Genomic DNA, 17,829 nt, shown 5'->3' on the forward strand with positions numbered 1-17,829 from the left:
GTGATTTATTTGATAAAGTATCCAGAATAGATAAAGAACCATTGCACTTCAACAATAAAAAGACAGATAACCCAATTTAAAAATGTCGAAGAATTGAATAGATATTTTTCCAGTGAAGATATGCCAATAGCTAACAGGCACATGAAAATATGCTCAATATCATAAGTTATTAGGGAAATTCAAATCAAAACCACAACAAAATACTACTTTACACCCACTAGAATGATTATAACCCAAGACAGACAATAAGAAGTGTTGACAGGGATGTGGAAAAACTGACTCCTCATACATTACCGATTAGAATATAAAGTTGTACAGTTGCTCTAGAGGAGTGTTTTGACAGTTCCTCAAAAAGTTAAACACAGAGTTCCTGTATGACCCAGAAATTTCCCTCCCAGGTACATACCCAAGAAATGATAACATATGTTCACGTAAAACCTTGTACATGAATGTTCATAGTAGCATTATTCATAGTATCCAAAAACTGAAAACATCCTCAGTATCTATCAGTTGACGAACTTATAAACAAAATGTGGTATATACATATAATGGAATATTACTCTGCTATTGGGGCACCTAGGTGGCTCAGGGATTGAGCATCTGCCTTTGGCTCAGGTCGTGATCCTGGGGTCCTGGAACCAAGCCCCCCAGCAGGCTCCCCAGGGGGAGCCTGTTATCCCTCTACCTATGTCTCTGCCTCTCTCTCTTTGTGTCTCTCATGAATAAATAAATACATAAATAAATAAATAAATAAATAAATAAATAAATCTATCTTAAAAAAAGAAAAGAAACCAATACCAAAAAGAATTTTTGATAGTGTAGTTATACCACTTAATTTCAAAGTTAAAGGAGACTTAAAATGAAAAAGGATGTTAAAAAAAATCCCTAAAAAGTCTCAGAGGTAGTCTGAAGTAGTAGTCAAGAACTTGGGAAACATGAGACAATGCATATAAAGCAAACATGGTACCTGGCACTTAGTTCTCAACAAGTAGTAATTATATTATTTCCATTATCATCATCAACAACAAAATCCAGGATGTATAGAGTTGAGAAGGGAGAGTAAGAGTAATGTAAATTTCTCAGGTTGTGGAGATAATAAGGAAAGGGAGTTATAAGTGCCATTTCATTCTTGATGTTGATAGACAAATGTAGGCTAAAATAGGTTTGTTAAAAATTTAAGGATGTCTAATGGAATGTATTTTTTTCTTCCATCTCTTTTTTAAGAACTTTTATATTTTAAAAATTGAGATATAACTTACAAACTATAAAATTCAACTTCTTTTTAAAGTGTACAATGTATGTTTTTTTTTAGTATATTCATAAAGTCATACAACCATCACCACAAAAGAATCTCCATATCCATTAACAATTGTGCCCCATTTCTCCTCCCCCTACCCCGGGCCCCAGCAACCACAATGTACATAGAAATGTACCTTCTATCTTTACATATCTGCATATTCTGGACATTTCATACTAATGGAATCAAACAATCCGTGACCTTTAATGTCTGATCTCTTTTGTTTAGCTTGATGATTTTAAGGTTCATCCACGTTGTAGCTTAAATCAGTACTTCACTCTTTTTTTTTTTAAGATTTTATTTGGGCTCGATGGGCTTGATCCTATGACCCTGAGATCAGGACCAGAGCCAAAACCAAGAGTTGGACACTTACCCAACTCTCTACCCAGGTGCCCCATACCACAATAGATTAACTGTCTTGATTCTTTCCCTTTTGCCTTCCTACAATCTTATCTTTAAGCCAAAGGGTGATTTTCCCTATTGTTTCTCATCATACTAGAATATAATTCAAGGTCCTTCCAATGGTCGATAGACCTTAGGTGATCTGATTTCTTGGTACCTCTGCCCTTCTACCTCTCACTGTTCTCCTCCCATTCACTTGACTCCAGCCAGACTTGCCTCCTACTGTTTCTTGAGTTTTCCAAGACTTTTAGCCTTTTTGGTGCTTGGAACACTTGCTCCACAGCTTCATGGCAGCCTTCCTTACTTCATTTGGTCTTTACTCTGATGTCTCTTCAGAGATTCTCTCTCTGACCACCACCACCATCAATAATAGCAGTTTCTTCCATTCACTCTTTACTGTACATTGTTTTTTTTTCATAGTACATACATGTTTGGACTTTGTACTCACAAGAATGCAGATATGATAAAGATAAGTACTTCGTTTTATTTACTCCTGTGTCTTCAGCACCTAGAATAATTGAATAGATGGTTTTATTGTTTACCATCAAAATTAAAAAGATGGGTAAGAACAGTGGCTGTGAAAAAAAAAAAAAAGAACAGTGGCTGTGTAGTCAGTCTCATGGGTTGAAAGATCAGCTTTGCCACCCTTCTGACTGTACAACCTTGGGTAAATTATTCTTATATTTTGATTTCTTTAACTGTAAAATGGGGATAATATTTCATACCTGTGGTGATATTGGGAAAATTAAATGAGATGTTCTATGTAAAATTGTTTAGAATAGTACTGGAATCAGTGTAAGCCTTTTAATAAAATTTGGCTCTTATTGTTATTACACAGCATGCTTTTTTTTTCCCTTGGATGTCTTTATTTGGATTCTTCTTTATTATTTGGTATAGTATCAAGTAATTTTCTCAGAAATGGTAAGGGAATGTAATGGCTCTATTTTCCTGCATTCCAAAAATCTCTTCCTTTGATTATCGTGCTTGACCCATATTAAGTACTTGACAAATATTATCTATTAAATTTAGCATATACAAAATCTTCCCTTTCTTGTCATCTTTATTCTGATCACTTTTCACTGGATTAGACAATTTCTTCAAAATGAATATGGGGTGGTGTATAACTTGAACCGTTGTATGTCCAAGCCCGTTCTTTTTATGATCATACATGAATCCTAGTTTGGCTGGAAACAGAATTCTAGAATTCCATCAGTGTTGTTTCACTCTTTCCACATTTGAAAACTGCAGATGAGAATTTCATTTTAGTTGTCAATAAGTAGTCTTTTGTTTTTGTTTGGAAGTGTGCAGAACTTTCATCTTCATCTTTGTGATAACACAGATGGAACTGGAGGACACTCTGCTAAGTGAAATAAACCAGACACAGAAGTACAAATACTGGATGATCTCACTTATATGTGGAATTTTTAAAAAGTCATATTCACAGAGAATAGAATAGTGGTTGACAGGAGCTAAGAAGTGGGAAAAATGGGAGATGTTGGCTAAAGAGATCTAATATATAGTAGTTATAGTAGTTATATCTTATAACTGAAATTTTGTACCCTTTGGCACTTTGATCTTGGACTTCCCAAGAATTGTGAGAAATAATTCCTGTTTTTTTTTTTTTTAAGATTTTATTCATTTATTTGAGAGAGAGACAGAGAGAATGCACAAGTTAGGGGTGGGGGCAAGGGGCAGAGGGAAAGGGAGAAGCAGTTTCCCTGATGAGCAAGGAGCCTAGTGTGGGGCTTGATCTCAGGACTCTGGGATCATGACCCGAGCCAAAGGCAGATGCTTAACCAACTGAGCCACTCAGGCACACCACTCCTGTTGTTTGTAAGCTACCCAGTGTATGGTATTTTTGTTACAGCAGTCTGAACAGACTAAGACAAGCATGAAACTAGAACTTCTTTTAGTTTTCTCCTGTTCTCTCTAATATTCCCAATGTCTTCCTGTTTCTCCTTCTCTGATAGCTCTCCAAACAGGTTTACTTGTCCCATTGCACTAGGGTTATGTCCTGTGGAATTGGACACATTAAATTTCCATTTAATCCACATTGTATCATATCTGGATAATATTAATCAGAGATTGTAATAAAAGGTTGAGGCTTTTCTTAGTTCCAGCTAGAAGTAGGTTTCTTCCCTATTTTAGTTTTATTTTTGGTTATTTGCTTCTCTACATTTTTTAAATGAATTATAACTTAGTCATTTAACTTTTACCTTATGCAAGTTCATTAAGTTCAGACTTTAATTTTTATAACAATAGAGACGACTGGGGTGGCTGCTACAGAAGAGTGATGCTCCTCTTTTATTATACAAGAGTTGGCGTACAGTTTCAGTTGTGCTTTTATTTTTCCTATCATTAGTATGTTATTTTGCTGTTTTCTCAATAAAAGTTTTTATTAAATTCTTTTTGCAACATTTGTGTAATATTGAGTTTATAGGACCATAGGATTAATCTCTCAATAAATATTTTGTTTAAGCTGAGCCCTTTTGTATAATTATCACCATCTGAGTGCTATGGGAAATTTTAAAATGTCTTTATTCTGAACTTCAGAACAGACAGTTTGATTAGAGGGCACAAAACAATAAAACAGAAAAGGTGTATGATTAGGAACGAATTTGAGATAAAAATTAGAGTTTGGAGGTTAAAAAAAAAAATATATATATATATATATCCAGAGAAGGAAGAAATCAGTGCAGGATGAGATAGTCATCAAATTCTACATGAAGACTCTGAAATTTGCATGGAGCCTTAATCGATGAGCATCATTTGGAAAGGCAGAGAAGTGAAGTCTGGCTTTCCAGATGAGAGGAACAACAAAAGAAATGGTGTTTGTGTGACAGGAAACATCCAGGCTTGATTATATTTAAAGTAGACCACAGAGTCAGAAATTAAATGAGGGACATGGCTGTAGATCCCCTAGGCATTGAAAAGGAAAGAGGGGATTTTTTTTTTAAAGGAGATTTTGAGACAACTTTGTGTCAAAAACAAAATGGGAACTTTCTAGAAAATTTCCACGTCAGTTTGGACTCAAGAAAAACATATTACCTGAATAACTTTTAGAGAAATTGAATTATTATTTAAAACCTCTTCTCAAAGAAAACACTAGTCTGAAGTTTTCAATGATGAATTCACACAAGTATTCAGAGAGCCACACTGATGTTACACAAATGGTCTTGGAAAATAGGAAAAGGAAAAATAATCCAAAACTTGTTGTATGAGGAAAGCATAACCTTGATACTAAAATCTAACAAGGACATTAGGAGGAAGGAAAATTCAAGTCAATAATATTTCAGAACCTACGAGCAAAAATCCCAAAACTGGACAACCAAATTCAGCATTATATAAAAGAGAATTTCTTGACCAAATTAAATTACTCCGAGAACAATATTTGGAAATAAATCAATGTAAGTTACCACGTGAACAAATAAAACTATGATTATCCCAGAGATGCAGAAAAATCTTTTGATAAATTTTGTCATCCATTTAAAGAGTACACATACCATGATGAGCATGGAGTAATGTACAGAAATGCTGAATCACTATATTGTACACCAGAAACTAATATAATGCTATATGGTAACTATACTGGAATTATAATAAAAAACTTAATAAAATGTTGCCATCTATACAAAAATATTCTTAGAAAATTGTGAATGGAAGAGAACTTCTTTGATTAGATGAAATTTATCTAGAAAACAAAACTATAGCAAACACCATACTTATTGGTTAAATGTTGAAAGATTTCCCTTTGAAACTGTGAATAAGACAAAAATGTCCACATATATTCCTACTCAACATTGTACTGGAGCTCCTAGCCAATGAAGAAAAAGAAAAAGACATGGAAATAAAAGATATATAAATTGGAAAGAAAAATATAACTCTCATGATTCATAGATGATATCATAATATGTGTAAAAGATCCAAATGAACCTACAGAAATAGAAATGGAAAGGACCAAGAATAGCAAAGCATTCTTTTTAAATTAAATTAAATTAAAAAAATTTAGTTCCAGTGTAGTCAACGTAAGGTGTTATATTAGTTTCAGGTATACAATATTGTGACTCCACAATTCTGCACATTACCTAGTGCTCATCAAGATAAGTGTACTTTCAATCCCCTTCACCTATTTCACCCATCCCCCAGCCACCTCCCATCTGGTAACCATCAGTTTGTTCTCCATAGTTAAGAGTCTGTTTTTGGTTTGTCTCTTTTCTTTCCTTTGCTCATTTGTTTATTAAATTCCATATGTGAGTGAAATCAAATGGTATTTGTTTTTCTCCGATTTTTTTCACTTATCATTATACTCTCTAGATCCATCCATGTTGCAAATGGCAAGATTTCATTTTTTTAAATTAATAATTTTCTACTGTATATACATATATATTCCATATCTTCTTTATCCATTCACCCATAGTTAGACACATGGGCAGTTTCCATACTTTGGCTATGGTAAATAATATGCAATAAACATAGGGGTGTATATATCTTTTCAAATTAGCATTTTCATATTCTTTGAGTAAATACCCAGTAGTGTGATTACTGGGCCATGGAGTAGTTCTATTTTTAATTTTTTGAGGAACCTCCACACCATCTTCCACAGAGGCTGCACCAGTTTGCATTACCACCAACAGTGCATGAGAGTTCCTTTTTCTTCATATCCCTCATCAACACTTGTTGTTTCTTGTGTTTTTGATCTTAGTCATTCTGACAGGTGTGAAGTGATACCTCATTATGGTTTTGATTTGCATTTTCCTAATGATGGGTGATGTGGAGCATCTTTTTATGTGTCTGTTGGCCACCTGTATGTCTTCTTTGGAGACATGTCTCTTCACATCTGCTACCTTTTTCTTTAATTGCGGTTTGTGTGTGTGTGTGTGTGTGTGTGTGTGTGTGTGTGTGTTGAGTGGTGTAAGTTCTTTATATATTTTGGATATCAATCCTTTTTCATCTGCAAATATCTTCTCCCATTCAGTAGGTTGTCTTTCAGTTGTGTTGGTCATTTCCTTTGCTATACAGAGCTTTTTATTTTGATATAGTCCAAATAGTTTATTTTTACCTTGCCTCAGGAGATGTATCTAGAAAAATATCATGGCTGATGTCAGAAACATTACTGCCTGTGTTCTTTTCTAGGATTTTTATGGTTTCAGGCCTCACATCTAGGTCCTTAATCTATATTGAGTTTGTGTATGGTGTAAGAAAGTGGTCCAGTTTCAGTTTTTGCAAGGAGCTGGTCAATTTTCACAACTGTCTTTTTCCCCATTGCATTTTCTTGCCTCCTTTGTCAGAGATTAATTGACCATGTAATCGTGGATTTATTTCTGGGCTTCCTATTCTGTTCCATCGATCTATGTGTCTGTTTTTGTGTTAGTATAATACTGTTTTGATTACAACAACGTTGTAATATAAATTGAAATCTGGAATTGTGATACCTCCAGCTTTGTTTTTTCTTTTTCAAGATTGCTTTGGCTATTCAGAGTCATTTGTGGTTCTGTACGAATTTTAGGATTGTTTGCTCTAGTTCTGTGAAAAATGCTGTTGGTATTTTCATAGAGATTGCATTATTGCTTTGGGTAGTATGGACATTTTAACAATGTTTATTTTTCCAGCAAAACCCTCTTAAGAAGAACAGTAACACAGAAGGATTTGCTCTACTGGATACTAAGTTATTATAAAACCAAGTAAGTAATTACAAAAAAATGATAAATACACAAAGATACATGTAAATTATGACATGTTGAGATGCTGAGTAGCAGTTTGAAAAAATAAAGCAGATTTATACATAGTGACACTGGGGAGTTTTTGAAGACATACTATTACCTTTGAGAAAACTAAACAATTTGCAGGATGATGCACACAATGTGATACATTTATGTCAGAACAAAACAATACCATATACTTTTCTATATACAGCAGTATATGCATAGACATATAAAGAAATAATTTCAGAAGTATCCATATCAATCTAAAAACAGAGGTTACCTCTAGGGAAAGAACTGGGTGCCATCGAGAGAGCCTACAGGTATTATTTTATATAACTAAAACAAAAAGGAAGAAAGGAAGGAAGAAAAGCAGTGTGGGAGGGAGAGATGGAGAGAGGACCAAACTAAGAATTTTGAGCCAAGCCACCCAATATCTCAATAGAGATGGTCTAAAGCCACTTCACTGGGAATATTTTCTAAACATTTCTTTCCTACTTCCACTGTTCCACTAAGTCTCAAGAATTAGTTCCTCCTTTCCTTCCTCCATCAACAAATATGTATATTACTGTGTTCCTCAAGGTAGACTTGTTCTAAGTTTTCATGTTTCAGTCCAGCTATTGAGTCCATTTGATGATAGCATGAAAATCTCACCCAGTTAACATTCAAACACTTCACCATTAACAGGTAACAGGTAGATCATGTTTATCAGAACTGTGTGCATGTCTAATTACCTAATCTAAGAATTATATGAGTTCTTATTTATTCATTTCATCAGATCTTTACATTTATTAAAAATACAACAATGGCCAAGCAGCTTCTAGGAACTCTGGGAACCTGTAGGAGAAATATTGGTGAAATCCTAAGGAATCATTTAGACATAGGGGTAGAAACCCCAGGGAGACAGGCAAGGAACAATAGAGAGAAACACAATCACACTCAGAAATGAATGCTCAGTGTGACAGTGAAGGAAGAATTTGATGCAGGACATGTGTGTGATTCCTGTGAGCTGCAGGAAACATGGTGTGTTCCTACTCATTCCATTAGACACAAATGAGCTAGCTCTTCATGTCCAGGAGATGGGTATGTAAACTTGCCTTTAGAGTGTAAGTAAAACACACGGACACATGGCAGGATCTGCTTCCAGGAACATGAAATCAGAAGCCTTCCTTTTTCCATGCAACAGCGTCCTGGGTGATCCCCTTACTATCCCTTCTGGCCTTGTGACCCATTCTCCACCTGCTGCTTTCAGGGTATAATTTAGAACATCCCTCTCCCTGAATTAACACCCTGCAAGAAGGACAATTTTTATGATATGTCCGTGCTGCATCGTTATTTTCTCATGTGATCTTCCAAGCATCCTAACGCTGGGGCTGCTTTTATGATTCCCAGCTCCCACATGAGGAAGTTGAGATAAAGACAGTCCTTCCAAAACAGCCTTGCTAATGTGGAGGACCCCTCTGTTGCCTCCACAAATGTCCTTCCCCATTATTCTTGTGTTTTCTTCATGGCATTTATCACTTTCTGAGATTTCTAATTGCCTATGTGTTTATAATTTACCTCTCCCCACTAGAATACATGCCCCACGAGGAGAAGGATTTTGTCTAACATTTTCACTGCCATATCCCCAGTGCTAACATGATGCCTGGCACATAGTAGGTGCTTAACAAAAATTTGCTCAGTAGGCACTGGACAGATTAACTTAATGCTACTCTCTTAATGGTTTATTAAATGTTGCATCCAAAGTGACCAAAATAGTTATTTGCAGTTACTATGAATTATATAAATAAATGCACTAAATATGATACTAACTCAACAAGAATGATGTGTTATTTTTATATAGTTCATTTCCCAAATGCTGACTATGTGCTGTACATTGTTGGGCACGGGTGATAAAAATTAACTTAAGGAGTGTGTGTGTGTGTGTGTGTGTGTGTGTGAGAAAAAGAATACAGGCCAGTAAATTATGTCACCACACTGTGTAGTAAATACAATTACATGAGTAAACACAGGTGCTGAGGCATAGAGGAAGGGCAGGTCAATCTGGAAGAGTTGGAGGGGGAGGTGTTAGTGACAGCTTTCAAGAGGAACTGAGAGCACAACTGAGTTAGGAAGAACGTAATTATCCAAAGAGATAGGGAAGCCTATACAAGTCTGGGAAGCAACTCATCAAAGCCCGGGAGGTGCTTTTGGGGAACTGCAAGGTCATGGGTAGCACTATATGGTATAAGGTAGGGATGCATTGAGAGATTAAGCTGGATATGTATAGAAAAGTCATTCACAGATGACCTTGAATTTCATTGAATATTCTATCACTATGTCTGTCTCTTTCTCAGGTATACCTACTGCTAGCACAGTGCCTGTAGGATAGTAAGACCTCAGTAAATATGTGCTGAATGAGTAAATGAATGAATGGATCTGGAATGTTACCCTGTAGCATCCCTTGCTCCAGGAGCCAGTTAAAATAGGGAAGTGACCTGATGAGATTAACATTTGAGAAGGGGCACGCTGGGAGCCACAGAATAAAAGAGGAAGACTCAGGTCAGTGAGGAATGATTATCAGGGTGAATTTGAGGACCCTGGAGGGAGAGGGGTCAGATGGAAGGAATGGATTTGAGGACTACTTGGTGACTGATTGGATGGAAAGAAAGAAGTAAGGACAAGCCTAGGAGGGTAGCATTTCTGGCATAAGATCTAGGTGTTTGGTGCTACCACTCACAGGACAAGGGACTGGAACAGGTGCGACCCAAAAGGGAGATACTGGGTTAAGCTGGACTGCTGGATCTGAGTTGTATTTGGAATTCCAGGCTGGAATGGAGACCTGGAGCCCAGCAGAGAGATCTGGGCTGGAAGAAGCTACAGATGCAAACAGAGTCTGGGTGGTGTATGGAACTCAAGAGCATGAGGAGATAGTACAGGGACGGAGCCCTCCAGGGGGTGGGGCTGCCAGGGTCCTGAAGGCATGCGAAAAGAAGAAGCAGAGAGGGGACCCAAGTCTTGCTAGCAGGTGGTGGAGGAACCAGATTTATGGTTTGAAAGAACCAATGTCAGATGTACCAGGAACTTGCCACTGAACACAATTGAAATGTGAAACAATGTCCAGTAAGATTGCAAGTTGGAAGGATAAAATCCAGAATGGCATGAGATGGGAGAAATGGGCTGAGGCAGGCAGCCTGGAACCAAGCAGGGAGTGGGTGTTGTAACTCCCTTTTTATATAATGCTCTAAGTGAGGTGTAGGGCAAGGTGGCCTCCAGGAACCACTGGGGCGGGGCAGTTTCTGTCTTTTAGTAACTTTCAATGCCACCTGCCAGGTAATTAGAGCTTCTCCTTTGAATGTTCTGCCCCTGGGATCCTGGCCTTCACCTATCCTTCTCCTGCAATTCACTGCTATATGGCACTCGAGCAATCAGCTGTCTGGGGTGGTGCAGCTCAGGGGAGGCCTGGGTATACAACATCCGCACACGGGCAATTACACATCTACTCATTGCTCACATTCTTTGGCACGGATTTTCACATACACAAGGCATTTCCAGGCATCCCCAGTTTGTCTTCCTAGATCCTCTGACCTCATACCCTAGCCCTGGGGAAGTTTTGTTACAGTTTCTTGGGTACTGAGAGCACAGGATCCTTGCTGTTTGGAACTCAGTTTCTCCTAGTTCCAATTCTAACCTGAGGCTTGCTCCACATTTCTGGTGTGCCCTTTGGAAAAACAATGATGATAGACCTAAGGGATCATAAATGATTCAGGACATCCTACTTTGGAATGCCAACCAAAGGAAGCATTCCTGAATGCAGAAAAATTCGATGCACAAAGATATTTGTCTTAGAATCAGTCATAAGAATAAAGAGTGAAAAAGTGTGAACTGGAACATCCAAAAGGGGATGATCAAGTAGACCACAGCATTTCCTTGGGTAGAATATAATTCGATGGTTTTTAATATTAGTTACAAAGATCGGTTAAGAAAATGGAAATGTAGGATGCCTACATAGCTCAGTGGTTGACCGTCTGCCTTTGGTTCAGGGTGTGATCCCAGGGTTCTGGATCAAGTCCTGTATCAGGTTCCCTGCAGGGAGCCTGCTTCTCCCTCTGCCTATGTCTCTGCCTCTCTGTGTGTGTCTCTCATGAATAGATAAAATCTTAAAAAAAAAAAAAAAAACATGGAAATGCTACTGATTAGATACCAAGGAAAAAATAGAATACTAAATGATATATACAGTATGATTAAAACTATGTAAATAAAAACACACATAGGAAGTTTATAAACAAACCTCTAAAATGTCAACAGCGGCTATGTTTAGATTGTGGGATTTGGGGCATTTTTTTTCCTGTTTCCCAAATTTTCTGTGATGAGATTATATTGATTTTACAACTGAAAAATGCATATAATAAAAAATAATTTTTAGAACCCTGAAACCTAATATGACAGTTATCTTTTCTCAGGTTTTCAAGGATGAAGCTGTCCTGGTCCTCCCTCCATCCTCTGTGGCCTGGTGTCTGTCTACTGATCTGGGGAAATTCACAGAAACAGGCTGGAGCTTTCTGCCAGAGCCTCCACTGGGAACCAGACCCTGTTCCTGGGGTGGGGCAGGCAGGCCTCTGTCCTGGGGTGTTGGCATTTACAATGCACAAAAACTATTAAATACAGTTTTAAAGCTTAGCACATAGGAAGAGCTACTAGAAAGTTCTGGAGGCCCATTCTCACAGCCTGCCCTTGACACTAGTCATGAAGGCCTTGATGTAGGCTCAAGTAGGTGGGGTGCTGAGCCTCCTGTGGGCCCCTCTGGCTGTGTGCCCTGCCCTGGCACACGAAGAGTGAACTTCCAGGCCACAGAGAAATAACACCATCAAACATACAGGGAAACTGTCAGATAACTGGTCCAGGGGGACATATGAGCCACGGCAGGGTGACCTTCCTGACAGAGTTCAACAAGAGCAGAAGGAGGAAAGGGAAGGAGTACTGAGTGACATAGTAAAACAGGGCTTTGGCTGTAGGAACAGGACAGCCAGCATGGGTTACAGCTGACCCTCCACAGGTTGAATAATTAGGGAGAAAACCCCCAGTGGGGTTGCAGTACTACTGTTTTGCACAGCTGTGAATTCACGAGTGGAGAAGGCCACCTTTTTCCACCCTATGGAAAGGCCAGCATCCTTATTCTAAGGTTCAAGCTGTTGTCAAATTCTCCCTAGAATGTCATGTTTCAGCCCCCTTCTCCCCCCCTCCCCACAAGGAGCTAATGATGCTGGAGGGATGCTAAGAGGTAAGACATGGGAGCAGAAATGGGAGACACCCATGTCCCAAATGGAACCCATGGACACAAGTCTGAGGTTCCTCAAGCTCTTCAGTTAAGGCCCCTCTTCCTACTCTCCCTTCCTAGGGACTCCTCAGCCAGAGGCTTCAGGTCCCACCCACATGGGGATTCACAGGTTAATATTCACAGCCTACCCTCTAGACAAAATCCTTACCTTGTCCTGCTAACAAATATTTGTTGAGCACCCTCCATGTGTCATGCCAGGATCCAATAGCAATTCTACCAAGCCACTCCTCTGGGGTGCTTGCATTCTGCTGATGTCTCAAAGGCACCTCAAACCCATCATGTGCTGAAGGCTGACACTTAGGGAGCCAGGCATGGTTTTACACATTTTATGGGTACAGGTGCACCTTGTAGACATTGTGGTTTCAGTTCTAGGCCATCACAATAAAGTGAATATTGCAATAAAGCAAGTCAATGAATTTTTTGGTTTTCCAAAAGTTATATTTATACTACACTGTGGTCTATTAAATGTGCAATAGCATTATGTCTTTTAAAATATGTTAATTAAAGTTAATTAATTAATTAAAAATACTTTGTTGCTAAAAAAATGCTAACCATCATCTGAACTTCCAGCAAATTGTAATCACTGATCACATAACCATAAAAAATATAATGAAAAAGTTTTAAATATTGTGAGATTACCAAAATGTGATACAGAGACACCAAGTGAGCAAACGCTGTTGGAAAAGTGGTGCCAGTAGACTTGCTCAGTGCCAGATTGCCATAAATGCAATATCTGCAAAGCATAATAAAGTGAAGCACAATAAAATGAGATACGCCTATATAAACATGTTTTATCTTCACAACAGCTCCGTGACTTGGAGCTATTACTTTCCTCCTTTTCAGACAAGAAGACCAATAAAGAGGTTAGGGGACTTGCCTGATGTTGCAACACTTGTGAGTGCAGAGCCGGGCTGGAGGGTGGGGAGCCCGAGTCCCAACACCACACTCTCACTCCAACATCCTGGCTTTTGCCCCAAACAGAAATTTGCCCCAAACAGGATTTCCCTGTCAGACTGCCTCCTTAAATGTCACCAGTATCTATCCAGTTACATAGAACAAGAGCTCAGATGTGCTGTTGACCTCTTCCCCCCATTCCCCATCTTCATGCTTTCATCACCAAGCCTTGTTGATTGTGCCTTTGAAGTTTTTCTTCAAGAGGCAGAAAGCAGTGAAGCAGTGTGTCTCCCTTCACTGCTAATGTCCCCAGGCCTCAGCACGTATAATGACCCCTCCACGGTGAGCAAATCAATGAACTCACACTCATCTTGGTCTGGGGGATGGAATGCCCTACCTTTGGATGCGTCATCTCTTTGATCTGGGTGGAGGATGAGCAAATCACGACTGGATTGGAATGGTCTGTCAGGTTTGGTAGATGGAACCTGCATGCAACCTGCATCTGTTTACTTGTCTGTCTCTATAATCAGAAAACAATTATTGAACACTTCCCACGTGGCAGGCAGGTTTTCCCCTGCTTTCCACATATACCATATAATCCTTGCCATGACCCTGTACCTTCGGTATGATTCTGTTACAGATGGAGAAACTAAGGCTCTCAGAAGTCAGTTACTTGGTCAAGGTCATATAGTCATTAAGCAGCAGGATCTGAGTTTGGATCCAGGTTGTCTGGTTTGGCTCCATGTCCGAAACCATGAAGCTCTACTTCCCCCAGGTAGCCACCTTTGGTGAAATCTGCCCTGTCCACAGCTTCCTAGGACAGCTCTTTCCTTTTTTTAAAAAAATTAAAATTTTGTTTAAATTCAATTTGCCAACATATAGTATAAACTCAGAGCTCATCTTATCCTGTACCCTCCTTAATGCCCGAGGACTAAGCATTTGCATTCCATGGCTGCACTTCTTTGGATTCATGGTGGATTTCAAATGAGAGATGAAGGTCAGTGCTGGTGGTCACTTGAACTTGGCACGTTTATCTCAGGGCATTCCAGCTATGGGCTAGCCATCTTCCACAGTGGGCATGGGGAAGCAGAGAGCACTTGTCCCTGAGAGACAACAGGGCATAGAGGGAAGGGGGAGGCAGGATCAGACACTTCATGAGCAGAGTAGAGACAAATATTTGTAGTCCTGGAGAAATAAAAAATATCCCAATCTAGTTCCCCAGGAGCCCTGGTGGCACATCCCTGGATTCTAGGATATGGTCTGGGATCCTGCAATAATAAATCCCTGTTTTTGCCTTTTCACCGCAATAATTACAAAATGATGGCCAATGAGATAAGCAAAAACATAAAATTTAAAAAAGAGTGTTGCAGACAGCATTCAATTAACCCAAATCTTACAGCAAAGAGATTGGCTGCAATCTGTGTGTATGTATGTATGTATGTATGCATGTATGTATGTATGGGGTATGCTTACTCAAATCAGGTGATAAGAAGTTGAAAGGAGTTGGCAAATTGAACTCCAATAAAAAAAAAAAAAGAAGTTGAAAGGAGCTTCAATTAAACCAGGTTAAAGGAGAAAACTGAAAGCCACCCAGAAAACACATGAGACCATGTTATGAAACTAGATTCCAGGTGAAAGATGTGGACACAGAGCCGCCTCTTGACAAACCATACAGGTTCCAACTCTAATATTCCAACTGCTATTCACATCCAGGTACCATCTTCACTTTTCTGCCAAGAATTTGAATCTGTAACTACGTTAAAATCCTGAATCTTCCACTACTAGACTCAGTTGGCCTACAACAGCAAATCACCTCCTCTTGGTTCGGTAAGTGACTTTGCAACCCTAGGAGAATATGCAGATGGCTCTTAGATGGTGAGATGAATCAAAATCAGAATATTGCTACATTTTCTCAATTTTAACATCTTGGAATTTGGAATGCATTCTGTAATCAATGGCATCAAACAATTATAAATGGTGGTATTATTAAAGTAACATTATATCTTACAATAGAAGACTAAGAAGATCTAAGAAGGCATCTTAGATTCCATGAAATATGGCGTTCCTTTCATGGTAACTTCAGGAGACAGTGTTGAATCACCATCACAATTTGTGTGTTATTTAAAGAACTCGAAACAGGGGTGCCTGGGTGGCTCAGTTGGTTAAGCATCCAATTTGATTTTGGCTCAGGTCATGATCTCAGGGTTGTGAGATTGAGCCCCATGTCAGGCTCCACACTGGGTGCGGAGCCTGCTCAAGATTCTCTTTCTCCTTCTTCCTGTCTCTCCTCCTAAAACATATATATATATATGAAAAGAGAGAGCTTGAAATATTGAAGGAAATCTAATGTATTAGAGAACCTGGCATATTGGACTTGCAGTTTCAATTTGAAATGTTTAAGAAGATATAATCAATTAAGTTTGTAGGAAATCTTTGAACATTGTATTATTAGGGTACAGTCTAACCCCAAAGTACAATCGCTCAAAAATGATAGAAGTCAAGTGGTGAGTGGTCCAGAGCTGCAGGCTAAGCAGTTTTGCTATGTGAGGTCTTCTAGTGAATGGGTTCCTTCTCTCCTTTGGCTCTGCTGTGGCCTGTGTTATCTTCATCAGCACGGTTGATACTGGCTCACTGCCACATGCAAGGAAGTGGGAAAGAAGTGGGGCTACTGCAAGTGTCTTAAAGGTGATGATCTGGTTGTAGCATACATCATATCTACTCACATCCCACTGGCCCAAACTTAGTCACGTGGCCATAGCTGACCGCAACGTGTAGTCTATTGTTGGGTGGACATATGTCCAGTTAAAGCTCAGGGGTTTTAGCTAAAGGCAAAGAGGGGAGAATTAATACCAGAAAACATTTGGTAGCCATCCACCACGAATCTCAAGAAACTTCATTCACCAGGTTTATGAAATTTTAATAATTGCTTAAAGGCTTAGAAAGATTTCAGTTTTATAAGTTTGCCACATCAGATGTTTGAAGTGTTTTAGAGAAACATATATTTTAATTTTAAATACACTTACAATGTTTTAGAGAATTAAATAACGTTTCTAAATAGGGAAGTTACCTAGGAGGACTTACTACTTAAATGTAGTCAATTTGATGTTAATCAGATAAGAAATGAAAGTGATTAATATTATTTTTACCTAAAAATTAGTAGACATAAATAAGGGTAAGAATTGTGAATTAAACATAAAGACTTTGGAAGAACCCAGGTTTTTAAATATTACAATGTTTTAGACTGGCCTCTTTCACTTAGTAATATGCATTGAAATTTTCTTCATGTCTTTTCATGCCTCGATAGCTCATTTCTTTTCATTGCTGAATAATATTCCGGTTTTTGGATATACTAGAGTTCTTTATCTGTTCCCTGCTGAAGAACATCTTGATTGCTTCCAAGTTTTGGCAATTATGAATAAAGCTGTTATAAACGTCCATGTGCTGGGTCAATACTAAGGAGCACGATTGCTGGATCAGATGGTAAGAGTACATTTAGTTTTATAAGAAATTGCCAAACTATATTTCAAAGTGGCTGTACCATTTTGCGTTCTCATCAGTGTTAAATGAGAGTTCCTGTTGCTCTGCATCCTCACCAACATTTGGTGTTGCCAGTGTTCTGGATTTTGGCCATTTTAATATGTGGGTAGCAGTATCTCACTGCTGTTTGAATTTGCATTTTCCTGATGGCATATGATGTGGACAATCTTTTCATATGCTTAGCCATGTATATATCTTCTCTGGTGAAGTATCTGTTAAAGTCTTTGGCCCTCCTTTTTTTTTTTTTTTTTTTGTATTAACAAGTTTACTCAGTATTGATAGAATACAAAATTTTATATGCAACACATTGACTTTAGTATTACAAAATTTAACCTTTTTATAAGCTATCTTATGGTGTCATTCTTTGCTTATCTGTTCTAAGCTATGATGTGTTACACCAACAGATCCCCTTTCCCCAGAGCTTTGTACTATGTATTTAAACAGGTGATTTCTTTCCTTTCAGCAAGGTGAAAAAAAAAACGCAAAAATTCCCACCAGGAAAAAAATGTTAGCCTAAATTCTGAGTTTCAACATAAGATAGTACCAGAAATAGGTTATAGGTGACTTTAATTTTTTACCTGAATAGTACTATATGAGGTTACAATGTTGGCCAAAAGAAGACACATTTTCTTTTCATTAAACTTTTATTTTAATGGGTATCAAAATTTTGTGACAGATTTTTG

General features: G+C 38.3%; 2 long non-coding RNA genes across 3 annotated transcripts in view; both read left to right on the forward strand.

Annotated features, from left to right (window-relative positions):
- Positions 1-13,123, forward strand: part of LOC144301874 (uncharacterized) — a 30,225-nt gene extending 17,102 nt beyond the window's left edge. The window contains exons 5-6 of one of the 2 annotated variants that reach the window (XR_013368772.1): positions 7,309-7,380; positions 11,841-13,123. This is a non-coding gene — a long non-coding RNA (uncharacterized LOC144301874). The remainder of the gene's footprint in view (positions 1-7,308; positions 7,381-11,840) is intronic. The other variant, XR_013368771.1, reaches the window with a different exon arrangement.
- Positions 13,124-13,284: 161 nt separating this feature from the next.
- On the forward strand, positions 13,285-17,079 carry LOC144301648 (uncharacterized). The gene is made up of 4 exons (XR_013368387.1): positions 13,285-13,609; positions 14,250-14,384; positions 15,323-15,436; positions 16,914-17,079. It is a non-coding gene; the product is annotated as an uncharacterized LOC144301648 (long non-coding RNA).
- Positions 17,080-17,829: the final 750 nt, after the last annotated feature.

Source organism: Canis aureus, chromosome 30, assembly GCF_053574225.1.
Source record: "Canis aureus isolate CA01 chromosome 30, VMU_Caureus_v.1.0, whole genome shotgun sequence".
Classification (NCBI taxonomy): domain Eukaryota; kingdom Metazoa; phylum Chordata; class Mammalia; order Carnivora; family Canidae; genus Canis; species Canis aureus.